This window comes from Callospermophilus lateralis, unplaced genomic scaffold (assembly GCF_048772815.1).
Source record: "Callospermophilus lateralis isolate mCalLat2 unplaced genomic scaffold, mCalLat2.hap1 Scaffold_82, whole genome shotgun sequence".
Taxonomy (NCBI): Eukaryota; Metazoa; Chordata; class Mammalia; order Rodentia; family Sciuridae; genus Callospermophilus; species Callospermophilus lateralis.
The window spans coordinates 5,048,782-5,067,595 of NW_027516260.1; the positions used below are offsets into that span (position 1 = coordinate 5,048,782).

The following is an 18,814-nucleotide window of genomic DNA, read 5'->3' on the forward strand; positions in this document are numbered from 1 at the left end:
CAGCTCTCTCTTCTAGGCAGGGCTTCAACTCCCACAGGAGGGGAGCAGTCTGCTCACTGGTCCACTGATCCACTGATTCAGAAACACCCTCATTGACATGCCCAGAGCAATGTTTGACCAGTGCCTGAGATCCCCCTGGCCCAGTCAGATTAACACATGGAATTAACTAAAACAGCTCCCTTGGAGCTGAGTGTGAGCCAGCAATGAATTGTTGAATTTACTTTTAAAAATGTGACCCTGGAACGAATGAGCACTGTTCTGGATATCAACACTAAAATAAACCTACTTGTTCATTAATTCAGTCAGTAAGTATTTATCGATCCTCACTTTTTTCAGGGTCCTTTGCTAACTGCTAAAAATCTAATGGTCAGTGATATGTAGTTGGCTCCTTCTTCCCCAGTTCCTTGGTTCCTTAGTTAATTACAGTTGTTATGAACCTTGATGGCTGTTCTAGCAGTATAGATGTTGAGATCCTTACCTGGTAGCTTTAGAGCAGTGTGTCGCAAAGACCTGCCTGGTAAGTGACTCCTGGGCTGAGCTCCAGGGAGTAGAGAAGAGGGTTGAACACTGTAGCAGGGAGCAGACAGCTGGGCAGGTCCTAAATGTGAAGAGCCAGGAACTCTCCAAGGAGGTGAGTATGCTCACCACGAGCCAATGGCTGGTCCTGTTCTAGAAGACAGAGATGCAGGGTTTTGACTCAGTGTGCTACTAGGAGCAGATGGCACCTTTCATGGAAATGAGCTGGTCTAAGAGCATTGGAACCTCCAGGTACCAACTGGGAAGAAGACATCCCATTAACAAGTTTCTTTTCTAAATGAATTGCTCAGTGGTATACAAATTAAGGATAGTGTCATCCCCTGAGTTCTGACTCGGATGACTTCTTGCTGCTCCACAGTGAGCTGCAGGTTTTGTTTTTTCAGAGACAGATTAACAGTAATAAATTACCAGTTTTATTTGCATTCAGTGAAATTGACTCTCTGTGGAATACACTTCCGTAAGTTTGACAGATACACAGTCATGAATCTTTCCCAGTGATGATAGAGAGCAGCTGTCACCCCCACATTCCCATTTGCTTCTCTTTTGTAGAACCCTGCCCTCATGCCAACCTTTGGAACCACTGACCTGTCCTTATAATTTTGTTTGTCTATGTGTCATATACATGCAGTCTTACATGCAGTCTTCTGAATGTGGGTCCTTTCATTTACAGAATGCATTTAAGATTTATCCACGTTGTATGAGGTATTGGGTTTTTTTCTTTAATGACAGAGTGGCCTTCTCTTGTATGGATACTTAGTTTGTTTACCCATTCACCAGCAGAAGAAAATCTGGGTTGTTCCCAGTTTGGAGGATTATAAATAAAGCTACTATTAACACTTATGTACATTTGTATGTGTGAGTGTGTGTGGCTGCAAGTTTCAGTTAGTAATACCAGGAAGGGGCATTGCTGAGCCCTGATAGGTGCATGTTAGGAAGCTCTAACCTCACAAGTGATTGTGCAGGTGGAGGTGGCTGTGTGCATGCTCTGTAGTGGCCCAGATCCTTGCTCTTTTCAGGATTCATTCAGTTCAGAGAGTCTATGGTATCTCCTGATAGTTTTGATTTGAAGTTCCCTAATTATAAATTTCCCTAATTATAAATTTCCCTAATTAATTAATAATGTTGGACGTTTTTATGTTTAAAGATGTAACACTGGAATGAATGAGCACTGTTCTGTATATCAAGTATAAAGTAAACCTAATCTGCCTCTGAAAAACCAAACCTTCAACTTACTGTGTAGCAAGGAGTCAACCTCCTCAGAACTCAGGGGAGTGACACTGTCTTTAATTTGTGTAGCACTGAGCATTTTATGACACCCCTGTATATTTTCTGAAGTGTCTGTTTTAGTCTTCTTCCTATTTTAAAAAAAGCAGTTTTTTTATTATTGTTTGAGGGTTCTTCATGTATTCTGAATATGTCTTCATTCTGAAATATATTCTGTCAGTCTTTTGTTTAACTTTTTATTCTATCAGTGTCTGAAAGTTAATTTTGATGCAGATAAAAGTTTTCAATTTATTTTTCTTTTGTGGATCCTACTTTTGGGGTAGGGTCTAAAAACTTTTTACCTAACTCAAAATCACAAAATTATTTTCCTAGATGCTTTATAGATCAACACTGAAGATTTTGATCCATTTTGAGCTGATTTTTGTATGAAGGGTGGGATATGTATTCAGGTTCATCTTTTTTTATTTTTTTTGCATCTGGACATCCAGTTGTTATTATTTGTGGAAAAAACTTCTCCTTATTCAATTGACTACCTTTGTAGCTTCATATAACATTACCTTCCTGTGTTAATGTTGACCTGTTTCTACAGTCTCTGTGTGTGTCTTAGCAAATACCAGGCTGTCTTGATCACACTAGATTTATCGTACACCTCAAAAATGGGTAGTATACATTCCTCAATTTTGGTCCTCTTTTGCAATAATTTTTATCATTTTAGATTTTTATGATTGCTTGTTGAAAGCAGAATGTGTTATGGAAACAATTGAGGTAGAAGTAAGTCATTCTTGAACCTGTAGGTGAGCCCCTCATATTTTCCTGTGGGGCCTTCAGTGTGGGGATGAAGGGGGAGGTAGGCGATTTGAGGGTTGGTATGGTTGCCGGCTGCCCCCTCTGGTCATACCTTGTGCTTGGCGTGGGGTGGATTTCCAGGTGGTTTTACTCCTTCTCTGTCTCCTAGCTGCTCTCAAACCCTTCTTTCCTCAAACCTCCCCTCACCGGGGTAGTGGAGAGGGTGGGGGCTTCTTTCCAATTAAGCCAACATTGTGCCTTTTGCTCTTGGGGGTGGGTGGTCTTGGTAGTCCTGCCCACTCCCTTGCTGTGGCTGCCCTGTATTTGATGGTTCCCTGGGGCAGTAGTTTTTTCTTCCCCCTTTCCCCTAAGGCTTTTCCATGGTGTGTGGGTGGGGAAGAGTCTGAGGAAGAAACTCATTCCCAGTGCTTCCCAGCCAGGACTGTTGCTGTTTAACCAATGAAGACACAGATGAAGCCCGCGGGGTCAGTAGAGAAGGTCAGATGGAGGATGCGAACCCTCCGCCTCCCTTTTATCTGAGGCCCCTGGGGCTCCACTCTGCTCTTCCTCCTCCAGTCTGTATCTCTCCCAATCCCTGTGGTCTCTGCCCCAAGGACAAGTGCTGGCTTCTCTGCACAACTGCAGAGAAGTTGGGTCTTCATGGTGGCCCTGTGACCACAGCGCTCTGATAGATTCAAAAAAGTCTTGAACTTGTGACTTGTCTAGCTTGCTTTGCTGTGAAGCCAGGAGAAATGTCTTTCTAATTCCCCATACCTGAGGAAGTGACCCAGAGTGTGTGTGGAAACCTGCAGTTCCACAGTGACAGTTTGAACTCCGAGAAGATTATTGTCCTGTCCATCTGAATATGTATCATCTATTAGTATATTCCTTATAATTTATTTCCAGCAGCTTTTAAAAAGCTAATTAGCCTCTTTTTAAAAGGCAGTAAGTAAATTCATCATATCAAGAAAAAAAGAGCAATGAATGTATTTCCTTTCAAAATCTTCCTCTGTGCTTTTGGCTGCCTCGGTCTGGAGTTGCAAGGCACCTATGGGCTTGTCAGCATTCAGACTCAAGGCAGGAACATCTAACTCAAGCACTTGAAGCTGAATGAAAGAAAATATTAAGAATATAAGGCTGAATATTAATGAAACTGAGAAATGAAAGATACTTAATAAGACATATTCAAAGTAATGAGCTTCTTAATAAGATATTTAATAAGATATATTCAAATTCATAAGCTCCATTAAAGGATATTATATATATATATATATATATATATATATATATATATATATATATATATATAAGTCAGATCCATTAACATATTGCTGCTGTTAAATAAGTTGATTGATATTTTGTCTGAGTTTGATAACCTACACTGTTGCATTATTTCAAATGGAATATTACATGTATAAACACAAACACATATCAACATGTAAAAATCTGTTCTAGACGTTCTAAATTATTCATTATTCATGAATGTGTACTTTGGAGGAGTTTTCTTTTTATAGATTATAAAATAAAATTGAATAGAAATGTGGATCTTGTTTTACTTGGTCTAAGTTTTTTCAAATAGATGACTTTGAAATAATGAGAGGTACCTGAACATGGGAATTCTGAGTTTACTAAAGTTTTCATCGAAGGCTTTTTTTTAATTTTTGGGGTACCTGGGATTGAACTCAGGGGCACTGGACCACTGAGCCACACTCCCTGCCCTATGTTGTATTTTTTTAGAGAGAGGTCTCACCAAGTTGAGAAGCGCTTGACTGTTTCTGAGGCTGGCTCTGAACTCAGGATCCTCCTGCCTCAGCCTTCTGAGCCGCTGGGATCATAGGTGTGTGTCCCTGTGCCTGGCACTTACCTAATGCTTTAAAATATTAAAGTAGCATCTTCTTTACTCAGTGCCTTTCATTCACGATGCAGATCTACGGCGTCAGTGATTTGTGAAGACCGTTTTGAGCACTGGAAACCTGCCAGTGTACGGCTTTGGCTCTCTACAACCCTCAGGGTCAGATCCACACTTCATTGAAAAGCTCACAAAGCCCAGCATTTACTCTTTTCCACAGTTCTTTCTTCCACACTTTGCTCAAGGGTATTTCTACAAGCCCATGCAGGTGCTGTTGCCTTAACTAGGTTTTCTTTTCCCTTTCTATGGGCGCCAACCCTTGACCCTTGCTATTCATCCTCTCCCCTCTCCTGGCTTTGACCTCACCAGCCTCAACCTCCACACCCCATTCCCTTGACCTTATCCCACACCTATTAGATTTGTAACTTGAAAGTTACTTAATGTCATTTTTTTTCTTTAAACTATAAGCATCAAAAGAGCACATCTGGAACTGGATACGTGGGAAGCCAAGGTAGGAAGGTCATGAGATCAAGGTTAGAGCTCAGTGGAGAGCACTCTCCTAGCATGCACAAAGCCCTGGGTTCTATCCCCAGAACTGCAAAAGATTTACAAGAGCAGGTCAGGACTGAGGCAGTTTTGCTCTTCAGCACACACCCAGAGCTTGGCATGGTGCTCACAGTAGGTCTTAAGTCATGATGTTTTGGCAATTTGGGATGGGAAACACATAACTTCAATACCCTGTGCTAATTGATATGATAAACAGTGATAGAATTGCTAACATAGAAAATTAGAGTTGATCATTTCTTATTGACACATTAGTAAGTGCAATGGAAGAAGACTCACTAATGCCATGACAGCATTTAATAAAAAATTGACCATAGAAAGTGACTCAACCTTGAAGACCAAAGAGAAGCCAGGCACATGAGAGAAGGAGTGTGCAGACCAGGCACAGGAGGTTGGAGCAGCTGTCTGGTAAGGGTTACCGGGGAGAGCCACGCATGGCTGGAGTCCCTGGGGAAGGGTGAGTGGCAGCAGTAGAAACTCCCTGGAGGGGCCATAGAGGCAGGTGGGCCAACCTGGTAGCTTGGGGGAGAGAGAGTAGGAGTCTGGACTTGAGTGATGCTATTCCAATGGGGTGATATGGAGTTGGCAGCTCAAACTTTTTCCCTCTGCTAATCATTAGATTCAGTCTAATGGGAGCAAAGATGTGCTTTATGGAAAGGAATATATACATATATTCATTCATCCTCTTTCTCTCTGCCTATCTGTCTGTATCCATCCATCCATCCATGTATGCATGTCAGCATTGGTGATCCAGGGGTTTTTAGGGGCTCCCCTTGCTCAGGGACAATGGAGATCTGTGATCACTGATAAGTGAAGCACAGGTCCTTGCGGCAACCCTGTGGAGTCAGCGGATGCTCCCCATCACAGCTGCAGGCCTTGATTGGCAGCAGCCCACAGTGTGGGCCGCGTTTTGTTTTCTGTCAGCAGTGTATCACAAGTATTTTCCTCAGTGGGCTGAATATACCCTGAGTGGGAGGCTGATAAAAGCAGCCCCTTCTTCATGCATCACCCTGAATGATTTCAAAGGGAAGAGGAGCAGCTGTGACAGTGTTCACATGAACCACTGGGGTGGTCTCTTCTTTGTAGTCTAACAATAATATTGCACCCTGGCTTGCATTCCTCAGCTGGAGAAGAGCAGAGGTGCCTAAGCAAGACATGCTTCCTCCTTGACAAGTCTTAGAACCGCATCTGCCATGCCAAGGAAATGACATCCTTGCCCTTCTTGGGAATTTCTCTTCAAAGTAAGCATGGAGAAGTTATCTTCATAGATTTATTACATGTCTGAATCAATATTTATCTCATACAGTTACTTGAACTAATGTGTAACAGCTTGGTATTTACTTAAACAATCCAAAGGGTTTTTATTTCCCTCCCAGCTGCAGGAATATACAAAGAAGTCTTGTATACATGCAGAAGACCATCATATTAAGAATACTCTGCTCCACAAGTAGGTCTAAGTATTGTTGTTCCTGTTTTGTGATTTGTGGGTCAAGAGCCATCTTTGTGTATTTCTGAGTGTCCTATGAAAAAGTTGTCTTACAAAGGGACTTTGTAATACATGTGACGTGACCAAATATATTAGCAAGATGTATTGAGTTACAAGATATAATTGAGTCTAATACAACATGTGACGTGACCAAATATATTAGCAAGATGTATTGAGTTACAAGATATAATTGAGTCTAATACAACATGTGATGTGACCAAATATATTAGCAAGATGTATTGAGTTACAAGATACAATTGAGTCTAATACAATGAATATCTGATGAATGTTATATAGATAAGCATGTCAGTAGATATCATATCCATATCAATGTATAACATATAACATATATCATAGTATTATAATAATAGATATAGATGTCAATATATCAATAAGTATATACTACAAAATAGATCATGGGACATGGTACTAAAACTCTAGTAGTTTAATGTTGAACACTCATGAGTTTAAAAATGTGAAAAATGACATTCCTTGAAGGTGTGACTATCTGCTGTTCTATTTTATAATATCACCATAGCTCCTTCAACAGCTCAAATTACCTCTTTTCATACAAAACACATAGCAATTATAAATGCACAAAATAAAAGTGAATGTGCCATATAACATTATGCACAGTACAATATAGAGCAAGTTCTGCATGAATGAAATCAATCACCATGTGCTTGTCCGTGTTTCTGAGAACCTTAAACAAAAGGAAGCATTAAGACCATCTCAGGGGTTACAGGATATCAGAGTCAAATGCTAAATTTGTTTCTAGAGAACAAATGTGTCTGAAAAAGCTATTATAGATGGTAAATTTAAGCAGATGTACATTTTCTCGATCCATAAGAAAATTGTCATTTGTTCACTTAAGTTGACACAGATTTCTACAGAGCAAAGAGTTTTATGAAATAAGAGCTGGTACAGATTGGTATCTTAATCCACACATTACATAGACAGCTTTGACCCTTTAAATAATGACAAAATGAAGGGGTAGATGAAATTTTACTAGTGTGTCCACTAGTATCTATCTACATGAGATACATGTACCATTTCAGCTGTATTTGCAAACATGAGGCTTTCACACAGACACCCAAGATGTTATTTTAACTGCTCATTTTACAGATTTTATTTCTTTCATCAAAGAGAAACAAAATGTTTCATCTCCTTATTGCAGCATAGATTAAGTGTAACAAGTGAAGTGTAAGCCAGGCGCCCTGCAGCTGGGTTGAATCAGGGGTTTTCACACAGGGCTCAGACTGCCTCCCAGGGGATTCTTGCTTGCCTGGGATGCTCTTGTGCCCTGCCATGAGCGACACATCTGAGCAGTGCCCCTTGGGCTCCTGAGGTGCCCGTGCCTTCCCCTCCCTGTGGAAGGGCTTGCTGGATGCTGCAGGGAGCCGCAGGTGGTTTCCTCTGTCCGTTTAGTATTAGTGTCTTTGTACTCACTTAACCTCTAAATACTAAATGCAACTGAAATTCTTTTAAGTCAGCTAGCAGGAGGGATAAAGCCTACTATTACAAGTGTGTATTTAGGGAAAAAAAAGAAATGAAACTTCAATTGACTAATACTAGCCAATTTTTAAAGAAAATTATGCTTAATTTTAACTGTATTTTTGAACAGTTGAGACTTGTTATTATAGACAAATTGCCTGTTGAACAGTGAGATTGGTGAGTTTGTATTGCCATCTATGTTCACATTTTCTGTCCTTGGTGAGGATTGGGTGAGGGGTCATGGGCTTGAGGAGTCATGATTCACAAGAAGAAGGAGGGCAAAGAGAGATGGGAGGGAAGGTCCTGTGCAGTCACTTTCTCCAGAACTTGCATTCCCACACTGCAAACCAAATAAACATCTTTGTTAATAAAATTTCCTGAAGCACTCTGTTGTGTTTTGTGTGGCAGAAGCAGCTGTGCATTAGTCTTATCATGAGTGCTGATTTGTCCATAGGAAATTTGTGACCAGGGTGAGTAGCCAAATGCCCCATGGATAATAGAAGCAGCAGCACAAGATCCACTTGGCACCTCCTTGGTTCTGCTCTTGGAAGCAGAGGAGCATAGTTACTGCCCCCCACAGTCCTGGGAGCAAACTCTTTATTCTCCCCATGTCTGAATGAGGAAAGTGAGTCACAGGTGAAGATAATTTGCCCAAAGACATTAAGCCCAAATATGAAATATCCTCCTCTACTGTTATTTATTAAATTGACTTGACTCTGTAGACAATGTTATTTTCCCAGCAAGTGAGTTACCTAGAACAGAAGCCTAAGCTAGCAATGCCGGTTAAAGACCAATTTAGTCCCGCAAAATACCAGGGTCATGCATCCCTGCTAAATGGAATCTTTTTTTACAGGATCTGCTGCTTATATATTCAAATGCAAATGATCTACTTCTCTGTGACATTCTGCTACTCCGTAGATGGACTGATGGGTAGTGCACGATTTATCAGTCCTAACAATGAAACAGTTTCTTACAATTCTATTGTTTTCTAATTTTCCTTCTATATGGAAAACAAGAACTTTCATGTTGGTATGAATATGGTTTTTCATAAAAGAAGACCGAGTCTTAAACTAGAACACAGAAACAGGGAAAAGTACCTGTCAGAGGAAAATCGAACTTGATTAAGGTTCACACTAAAACATAACTATGTGACACAAGTCCTCAGGGAATGAATGGTGTGTGTGTGTGTGTGTGTGTGTGTGTGTGTGTGTGTGTGTGTGTGTGTCTGTTTTGTGCACACACATGTACACACACATATGAATGCACGCTGCTTCTTGTAGTTTTTATGTTCTTGTCTGTTTGTCTTTTCTTTGCTCATAGGCCCCAGCATGGATCTCTGAGAAGTAGTTCCAAAGTTCACACTCCTGAAGTCTTCCTCTGCAGACTCTCCTTCTGCCTCTCACACTGGGTTCCACACACTCAAATTCCCTATATGGATTTTTCCTTGGAACATAGAACCCAAAATTTCTAAAGTCGCCGCTCTCTCCCTCCTACCAGACCTTTCCTTTGGTTCCTCTCTGTTAACCAGTTCTGTTAATCAGGTCTGACCTTCTGAAACCTCTCGCTCCTCCCTGGTCCTCCCTTTGTAGCCTCAGCTCCAGCCCCAGGAATTACCCTGGGCTCCAGGAATCTCTGCCTCTCTCCCCCTTCCCTCAGTGCTTCAGATGTCTGAGTCTCAGCCGGGTTCAAATGGCACATTCACAGTTACTGACTCTGTGACCTCAGCTGGCCAGTTCACTTCATCTCCCAAATAGGGATGATGATGTCCCCCTCACAGGCTCCTAAGGGGGACAGAATTATGTGGTGACTATAAAATTCTGAGCAGGGAACTTGGCACCTAGGTTGCATGTTAGCTATTCTTAATTATGACCACCTCAGTGTGACCCCGTGGTGAAGTCATTGTTTCTCAAATATTTAGAAGATTCATAAACTGCTTCATCAACCTATTGCATCTCAAATCCTCTCCAACCTTGCTATCATCTGTCTTGGATTATAACTATTCATTCATTGATTTTGATGTTCAGATCCTTATTAACTAATGGTTTGAACATCTTTCATGTGTTCTTTATCCATTCATATGTCCTCTTTGGAGGAAAGTCTGTTCACATTCTTTCCATCTTTCTAAATTGGATTATTTACTTTTTATTCTTGAATTGTGAGAATTCTTTATGGAGCCTGGATATAAGTCTCTGTTCAACACATGATTTACAAATTTATTTTCCTATTCTGTAGTTATTTATTTATTTATTTAATGTTTTTCTTTGATGCAAAAAAGTTTTATATTTTGATTAAGTCCAAAGGGTTAGTCTTTTATTGCCTCTGTGTGTGTGTGTGTGTGTGTGTGTGTGTGTGTGTGTGTGTTTTCCTAATGAATCTAGATAGATTTCTACCACTGCAACCTGTACTAGAATTTTGGTTTACGTGATGGGTACTACAAAATAGTAAATCTGAACACTCAGAATTGGCTCTGGTTGAGTTTTAGATTCTAAGCAGCAAGCAAAGGCCTGAGACATAGTGAAAGATCAATGAATTCTTGTTGAATAGATTAACTCATTCCTTAATACTCTTTTTCAATAAGAACATTTAAAACTACCCAGAACAAAATCCCGAATAATTCAAGAAATAACAGTTTTTGCTCTTTGAATAATTAATTCTGGAAATTTTTGGTTAACAAAAATGCTGATATATACTCCTTAAATTGAAATTTTAATTCTACAAGCATGCATAAAAGTACATTTCAACCATAACATTAGGAAAAGTGAGTTCCTGATTTTGTTTTGGAAACACCAGAATAAGTGATAAGAGATGCTTCATTTTTAAAATTAAATATTTATTTTTGTAGTTGTAGTTGAACATAACAACTTTATGTTATTTATTTATTTTTATGTGGTGCTGAGAATCGAACCCAGGGCCTCGCATCTGTGAGAAGAGTACTCCACTGCTCATCCACAACCCAGCACCTTTGTTTTTTTTTTTTTTTTTCTTTTTTAAAAATGTGTTTGCTGGGGCTGGGAATGTGGCTCAAGTGGTAGCGCACTCGCCTGGCATGCGTACGGCCCCGAGGTTTGATCCTCGGAACCACATACAAACAAAGATGTTGTGTCTGCTGAAAACTAAAAACTAATTATTAAAATTCTCTCTCTCTCTCTCTCTCTCAAAAACAAAATCAAAAAAATATGTGTTTGCTGCCAGGTGCAGTGGCACATGACAATAATCCCATGGCTCATAGGGATTGTAAGTTCAGAGTCATTGAGGCCCTAACCAACTTAGTGTGACCCTATCTCTAAAAAAAGGAGGGGGGATTGCTGGGAGTATCACTTGGAGGTTAAGTTCCCTTGCATTCAATCCCCAATGCAAAAAAAAAAAAAAGAAAAAAAAACGGATTCCACCTCTTGGGTCCCCTTCTTCATCTGGGAGAAGTCTTTTCTGCTGTCTTTAATAAAGCTTCTACTTTCCACTCTGACCTTGCCTCAGCATGCTTCTCTGGTGTTATACTTCAACATTGGGGAAGCAAGGACTCCTCACAGGTAAGCACCGGTAACACCATGGCTTGGAATGTCATTGTTAAATGCATCATCATACTTGGCTATTTGTAACACATGCTATTTTATTAGTTTGTGTTCAACTTCAAGGCAGAGCCCTGCTGAATAATTCTCGTTAACTCCTATCATGGCCCAGTTAAGTATATGGTTTAACTCTGCTCAAATTTGCTTTTTTCCGTTGTACATGGACACAATACCTTTATTTCATTTATGTACTTATTTTTTTTGTGGTGCTGAGGATTGAACCCAGTGCCTCAGATGTGCGAGGCAAGCGCTTGACCACTGAGCTACAACCCCAGCCCTCAGATCTGCTTTTTGAAAAACATCAACAGGTACAAGGATAAAGGTGGGTACACAAGTGCAAGAGAGAATGTGGCTAAGCAGAGTGAATTCTGAAAAAAGTCAGGCAAGCAGGAAATGAGAGACGTCAGTATTGGAAGATAGCAATCTTAAGGTTCTAAAAGCCTGCACCTCCTCACAAAACATCCCACTACCCTTTCAGAAGATATTTCATGGGGAAAAAATAAAACGAAACTCTGGAAGCAGACATCAGCAGCTGCCCTGCCCTCCGGGAGCCCCACCTACTCCAGTCCTCACTCCTGCCTGGAACCAGCCCGGGCCAGTGACGTCAGGACTTGGCCATGCAGAGCTCAGGAGGCGGCCGAGGCACTGGGGAAGGAAGCAGTAGGGTGGCTGCCTCTTCTGCACCTGCCTCCCATGGTCTCTCTGGGCTCGCTGAGGGGCGGAGGTCTCCAAGGCTGCCTTGCGCTCTTCTTCTCCTTCCCTCCATGTGCCCTGGCGACGCTGCTGGCGCCGGGGTCTTTGGAAGTCATGGAAGCATCTCTCAACCTGGCTCCTCAGCAGAGCAGACCGTTTATGAGCTGCAGGGAAATACCAAGAGCTATTTCTTGTCACAAGAAGGCTACGGCCTATCTTTCTGATGCTCTGAAGCTGACCAAGTCTGAGCAGGCTCATTTATCACTGCAATTAAAAGGGGATAGCCACATGGAACAGCTCATCCTCATCCAGGAGAGGTGGAAAAGGGCAAAGTGTGAAGAATGATCAAAAGCTCAGAACACAGAAAAGGATGTAGCCACCCACCTTCAGGCATCTCACAAACCCTCTGCTGAGGATGCAGAGGATCAGAGTCCCCTTCTTTCTCAGAACTACAGCCCTTGTACAGAGAAACCCTTCTCTGAAATTCAGGGAGTCTTTGACAGGAATACAGAAACACTACTATTTTTACTTCAGCAAAAGAGTGAGCCAACACAGCCATGTATTGGAAGCAAAGCCCCAAAGGATGATAAAACAATTATTGAGAAGCAGGCAATCAAAATTGCAGATTTGAAAATGCATGAGGAGTTCCTTGTGGCTGAGAATAAAAGATTAAGGAAAGAAAATAAAGCACTAAAGGCTGAAAAAGCCAGACTTGTAAAAGGTCCAGTAGATAAGGAGCTGGATGTGGATGCTGATTTTGTAGAAAAGTCAGCATTATGGAACTTGCCACCACGTTCAGACACTGCTACACCTTCAACCTGGCAGGAATTTGCAACAAATACTGGGAAAGCCAAGGATATTCCAATACCCAATCTTCCTCCCTTGGATTTTCCATCTCCACAACTTCCACTTATGGAGCTGTCTGAGGATTTTCTGAAAGGACTTATGAATAATTGAAATGGAAGGCTTTTGGAGAGATCAGAAGAAATACAGCAACACAGTTAATCCAGAAAAGAAGAAAAAATAAAAAAGGGAAAACCACATACAAGGGTAATTCCAGATGTGCTTTACCATCTGGCTGATTGGCAGAAGCAGCATTGCCAGGATGTAGGAAACAGTCACTGTGAAATACATTGCACATCTGATCTACCCACCAGAGCTAATGGTTCCCACATGGCATACAGTAAACTCTTGGAGGTTCACTTTCTCCCGATGCAAAGCAAATGGCTACCTAGAATAATTTTCTCAAGCACCAATTATTTTTCTTCAGGGTTAAAATGTATAAAAGTGTGTTATGTATAATTAATCTATAATTGCATAAATGATAATGTAAAACCTAAATAATATGGTGGCCTGAGGGGCTGCCATGTATTTGAAACATGCTTTCTATCATGCATTGACTGCATGCCTTTGTTATGCACAATTTGTTTGTTTAAGTAAGGTGTATAGGATAGACACCTTTCTAGATGAAACCATAATACCCACATTTTGCACTAATAACATAATGCTGACCTCAAGACTATCAGGAGAAGTATTTAAATTTCCATTTTATGAAGAAAGGAACCAAATTATCAGTTATGCTTTTAAAAAAAAAATACCAGTTTACGTAATTAATCAGGGTGCATTTTAAGTTCTTTTTTATATAATGCATGACTTAAAAATACTAAGGAATGATCCTTTGTTTTTAATGATGCATAAATGGAAGTAATGTTAGTTGGCAGTATTTGATTATTAGAAATTAATAAAGTAATTGTGTTTTATATAAAAAAAAGAATCATCCATTGATGTCATCCTACTTGTGGTGAGGTAGGCACAAGAACATATTGAGAAAGAGTAAGAATGTATTGGATCAAAAGTCAACCATGTTACTTCAAAGTAGTGAATATACATTTTAAACTAACCTGGTTTAACTAACGTCATGTTTTGCATAAGCACAAAGGTGTTGTATCTGATTCTGCACCATTTTTTTTATTTCTATCAGGAGAGTACACTTTTTTAGTCATTGAAATATTTCTTCAACGTGAAATTTTTTTTAAGGTTTGAGGGGTCGGGCCGGTGTCGACACGGGGCTGGGGAGGCCGCCTCCCTGGGCCTGCCCAGGTGGTCGCCACTGCGATGCTGCTTCTGGTCTGCAGGTGGCGAGTGTGCCTGCCGCAGTCCGCCAGGGAGCTGGTCCGAGACCACCCATCTCTGGAGGAAAGAGCCAGACTTCTCAGAGGTCAACAAGTGGGACCCCAGGGCCTTCTGTATGTTCAGCAAAGAGAGCTTGCAGTGACCTCCCCAAAGGATGGCTCCATCTCCATTCTGGGTTCTGATGATGCCACCACTTGTCATATTGTGGTCCTGAGGCACACAGGTAATGGGGCTACCTGCCTGACACATTGTGATGGAACTGACACCAAAGCTGAGGTCCCCTTGATCATGAACTCCATAAAATCCTTTTCTGACCACGCTCAAAGTGGAAGGCTGGAAGTGCACCTCGTGGGAGGCTTCAGTGATGACAGGCAGTTGTCACAAGAACTTACTCACCAACTTCTTAGTGAATTTGACAAACAAGAAGATGACATTCACTTGGTGACATTATGTGTGACAGAATGAAATGACCGGGAAGAAAATGAAAACCACTTTCCAATAATTTATGGCATTGCTGTCAACATTAAAACAGCATAGATATACAGAGCCATATTTCAAGATCGAGACCCCGAGGAGGAGCTGCGAGCTGCCTGAGCTTTAGCTGGAGGCCCCATGATTAGCATTTATGATGAAGACTGAGCAACTTCGGATAGGCCCGTATTCCTGGATTCCATTTCCATATGTGGATTTCTGGTTGCAGCAAGATGATAAGCAAATACTAGAGAACTAGAGAACCTTTCCACTTCCCCTTTGTCTGAGCCCCCCCACTTTGTTCAACATATCAGATCTACCTTGATGTTTTTAAAGAAATACCCCTCTCCAATGAATATGCTGTTTCCTGGAAATAAAGCTCTCCTCTACAGGAAAAACGAAGATGGCTTATAGGAAAAGATATCTCCTCCAGGAAGATAAATGTAGGAATTACCAAAGAAAGCTACTTTTTGACATGACAAAGACCATTGGTGGGTTTGGAAAGAAGATAAATTTGGAATATACACCATTGAGTCTTAGGTTTCCTTCCTTCCTCAGCGTCCTTCAAATGACTTTCAAAATAAAATCTTATTTTGGAAAAGGCAAAAAAAAGAAATACTTAATGTATATGATTTTTGTCATACAGTTTTTCCACTAAAAACTTTAGTTCAGAAGCTTCAGCAATGAGAATTAGGTTAAAAAAATAGCATCCCATGTAGAAACACCTTTTAAAAAAATAATAATTTTTTTAATATTTTGTTTCTTTACTTTTGACATTTAGACTTTTTTCCTCCTGCTAGTTTTCTCTTCACCCAGGATTTATTCTGAGGATTTTCATTACTTGAGATGGGTTTTACTAGTTGTCAGTTTACTCCAGCTCTTCTCTGCTGCTCTTTATTTGTGTGTGTATAACAATAAAATGTGCTAGTGCAGTGGGCCAATCGGCTTTTAAATCCTCCAGGAGGCATACAGCAAGTGCTGACTCTATGGTAGGCATTACACTAGAAGCAAATCTAAATTTTCCTTGTTTGAAACTTCTAAAAGAAACCTTCTAAGTTTGCTGAAATAGAATTTCTGAAGGTAATTAATGGACAGAGCACTTTAAAAGGATTTTATTCTGTCACGTGAGTTAAAGATTTTCTCAGAAGACATTTTACCATTTAGATCCTATAAAAGTGGTATTCATTAATTTTTATGGATGAACATGTATATGCATTTTCATGTAAATGAAATCTGTTACAGTTTGAGATTTAAAAAAGATAAAAAACTCTACAATGAGATTTTAAAGTTTGTCATAGCAGTTTAAAAGTATAAGGGAATAGAAGTGATTCTATTTGTCATGTTTTAGTTGCTGTGACCAAAATACCTGACATAAACAACTTAAGGGAGGAAGGTTTCTGTTCTGGCTCATGGTTTCAGAGCTCACAGTTCTGGAAACAGGACTTCCCCACCTCTTCATTATTTTCTACTTTTTAGAAATTCTAGAACACAGCCTCTTATTGGTTCTTCTTGGGTCAGATATTCCCACTGGCTGCTGATCTTCACACTGTGTGGGTCGGGCTCCATGTACCCTGTTTTGAGTTGACAGATTGGAGAGGTGAAGTGTGAAGTGGGAAGTGGGAAGGGGAGGTTCAGGGCGAGGGAACTTATCTCACAGGCACACCACCCAGGGTGTAGATAAACTGTCCCCCCTTGTTGTGACTCTTACCTTAGAGCAGTAATTCATTGTCTAAAACACAAAAATTACATAAGATGTTCGGTTAATGAATGCATCACTGTGGCCTGTGTAATAATACTGTGTAATAAAGAGCCAGAATGTCTGAAAGTCCCTCAAGGGAACGCGTGCATTGAGGTATCACATTCAGGAAGTTCTAGGCTCAGGTGTTAACTGGGAAGCTCTGATTTGGGCTGCAAATCTTTCAGCTGGTATTCCTGAACTAAAAACCCATGGTCCTCTTTCTAGAACTAGTGGGCTAGCAGGGCCATATTGTTTTAATGATCATGACAGAGATACACAGCAAACACATTTCAAGCCTCTACTTTGTCATATTTCTATATCCAAAGCATGTGTCTTGGGTGAGTTCCAAGTCAAGAGGCAGGGAGGACCCTCCACCTTGAGTGGGAGGCACCCTGCTGGTGCTCCAAGGGAGGGGGCAGACCATCTCAGCCTGCAGCTTCAGTACAAGTCAAGCAACTCTTCTGTTTTCAGCAGTCTTAATAGAGCTTCCTCCATTTCATGATCTCCAGTATCTATTAAGCGAGGAAACAAATGAAGAAAACATTGATAAACTGAGACTACATAGTCAATAACCTCTATCCTTTCCCTCTGTCCATCTCACAGATTCTAACAGATGGAAAGACTGCTATCATGGCCTTTTGGATTGGGCTATAGAAAGAACAAACCAGGAAGTAAAGCAAAGCATGTGGGGAAAAACTCACATTCAAGTTTTATTTTTAACATGCCTTTTCCTACTTTTTTTTTCATTTTGTAATTTTAATAGCTTTTAAAATTATTTCCATTTTATATTTTTTTGGTAAGTTTCCCAATATTTAACTAAATTAAATATATTTTAAGTTTTCCTCTGATTTTATCATTGTGGATGCTATTACCTCCTCCCTCCTTTTTTCTTTTAAATATGGGAAGGCAAATTAATCTCATTTGCAAATTTTCTGTCATGCTGCTCTGATCATATTATTTCCTTGCTCATAGACTTTCATTGGTTCTTTATTGGTTATTGAAGTAAGTCCAACTACCTAGATTTTTAGGAATCTTGTATAAATTAAATGTAATATGAGATGTGATCTATTTTGTGGTTCACGAGGGACCATCAGGTCTATCAGCAATTATGATTTTATTGAGACTTGACTATACAATTTTCTTTTATGAGACATAATTATATAATTCTAAGATTTATAATCAGGAGAAATAGTTAATACAGACAACAAATACTTTTTTGGTGTTCAGCCAAAAAATAATTTTGATCAACTTTGAAAAAATTCAGTAATTTGTCATTGCTAAGAACATGGATCCAACTTTTCATATCCATGTTGTATAAGGATAAGGATCTTTTCTTATATTTAATTGTTCTCTACTATTGATTTTGAAGTTATAAAACACTGGTCATATACTTTAGAATAATGATTTCTCCTGTCCTCTGTGTCAAATCAAGACATTTGCTGGGTTTTGAAATTTTCCTTCTCTTTTTATATTTGCCAGCTTGGCATTGGTGCTGTTGATCTCCACAGCTTTTGGTGCTGTCATTGTTGTAGAGCTGGGTTATTTAAGGTTTTGATTTTGTTTCTGTTTTGAGTGGGAATGGAAGGTGATTGTGTTCAATCTCTTAAGTGCCTGAGCAACAGGTAAGGGAACCCCCAGTATTCTTTTTTGTTTTGAAGAATTATAAAGAAAAGAAATATAAATTGCTTTTGAAAGTGTTGAATAAAAAACTAAGACATGAGAAAAATGATTCGTAGTGTATCTATCTGTACAGAAAAATACATTTTAACTTATAGATTTTGTGAAAGTCTCAGCCTCTTCCATTATAACTTAAGTTTATCCAGGATAAAACCATTATCTTGCTCATTACAATATTACATACCTCTTTGATAAATCAGTTATGGATGATTTTTTTGAAAGTTTATAGTTCACCAAGGTGCTTAAGTGTAAATATAATTTTTAGGGATAAATCTTTTTTTTTGCCATGCTGGGGACTGAACCCAGGTTCTCACACACACTAGGCAAGTGTTCTGCCACTTAACTCCATCCCCAGTCTAGTGTAGATAGAGTTTTTAAAAACCGGTTGAAAAACCCAAAGTCTTAGTGATGAAATATCTAAGTATTCTGAGGCATAAATTTAGTTTAGTAAGTGCCTCATTAACATATTTGTCAGGCATTAGGATTTGTTTTTAATAGTACAAATTTCAGAATCATAATAAAAGACAGTAAGAATATTCTTTTGTATCTCAGTGGTGAGTCTTGACTTTAATTTTTTTAAGTAACTGCATAAATAT

The 18,814-nt window shown here is 39.8% G+C and overlaps 2 pseudogenes; both read left to right on the forward strand.

Annotated features, from left to right (window-relative positions):
- Positions 1-462: 462 nt before the first annotated feature.
- LOC143640998 (nuclear receptor-binding factor 2 pseudogene) lies at positions 463-13,156 on the forward strand (annotated as a pseudogene).
- A 1,158-nt stretch (positions 13,157-14,314) lies between these two features.
- Positions 14,315-15,188, forward strand: LOC143641019 (protein N-terminal asparagine amidohydrolase pseudogene; annotated as a pseudogene).
- Positions 15,189-18,814: the final 3,626 nt, after the last annotated feature.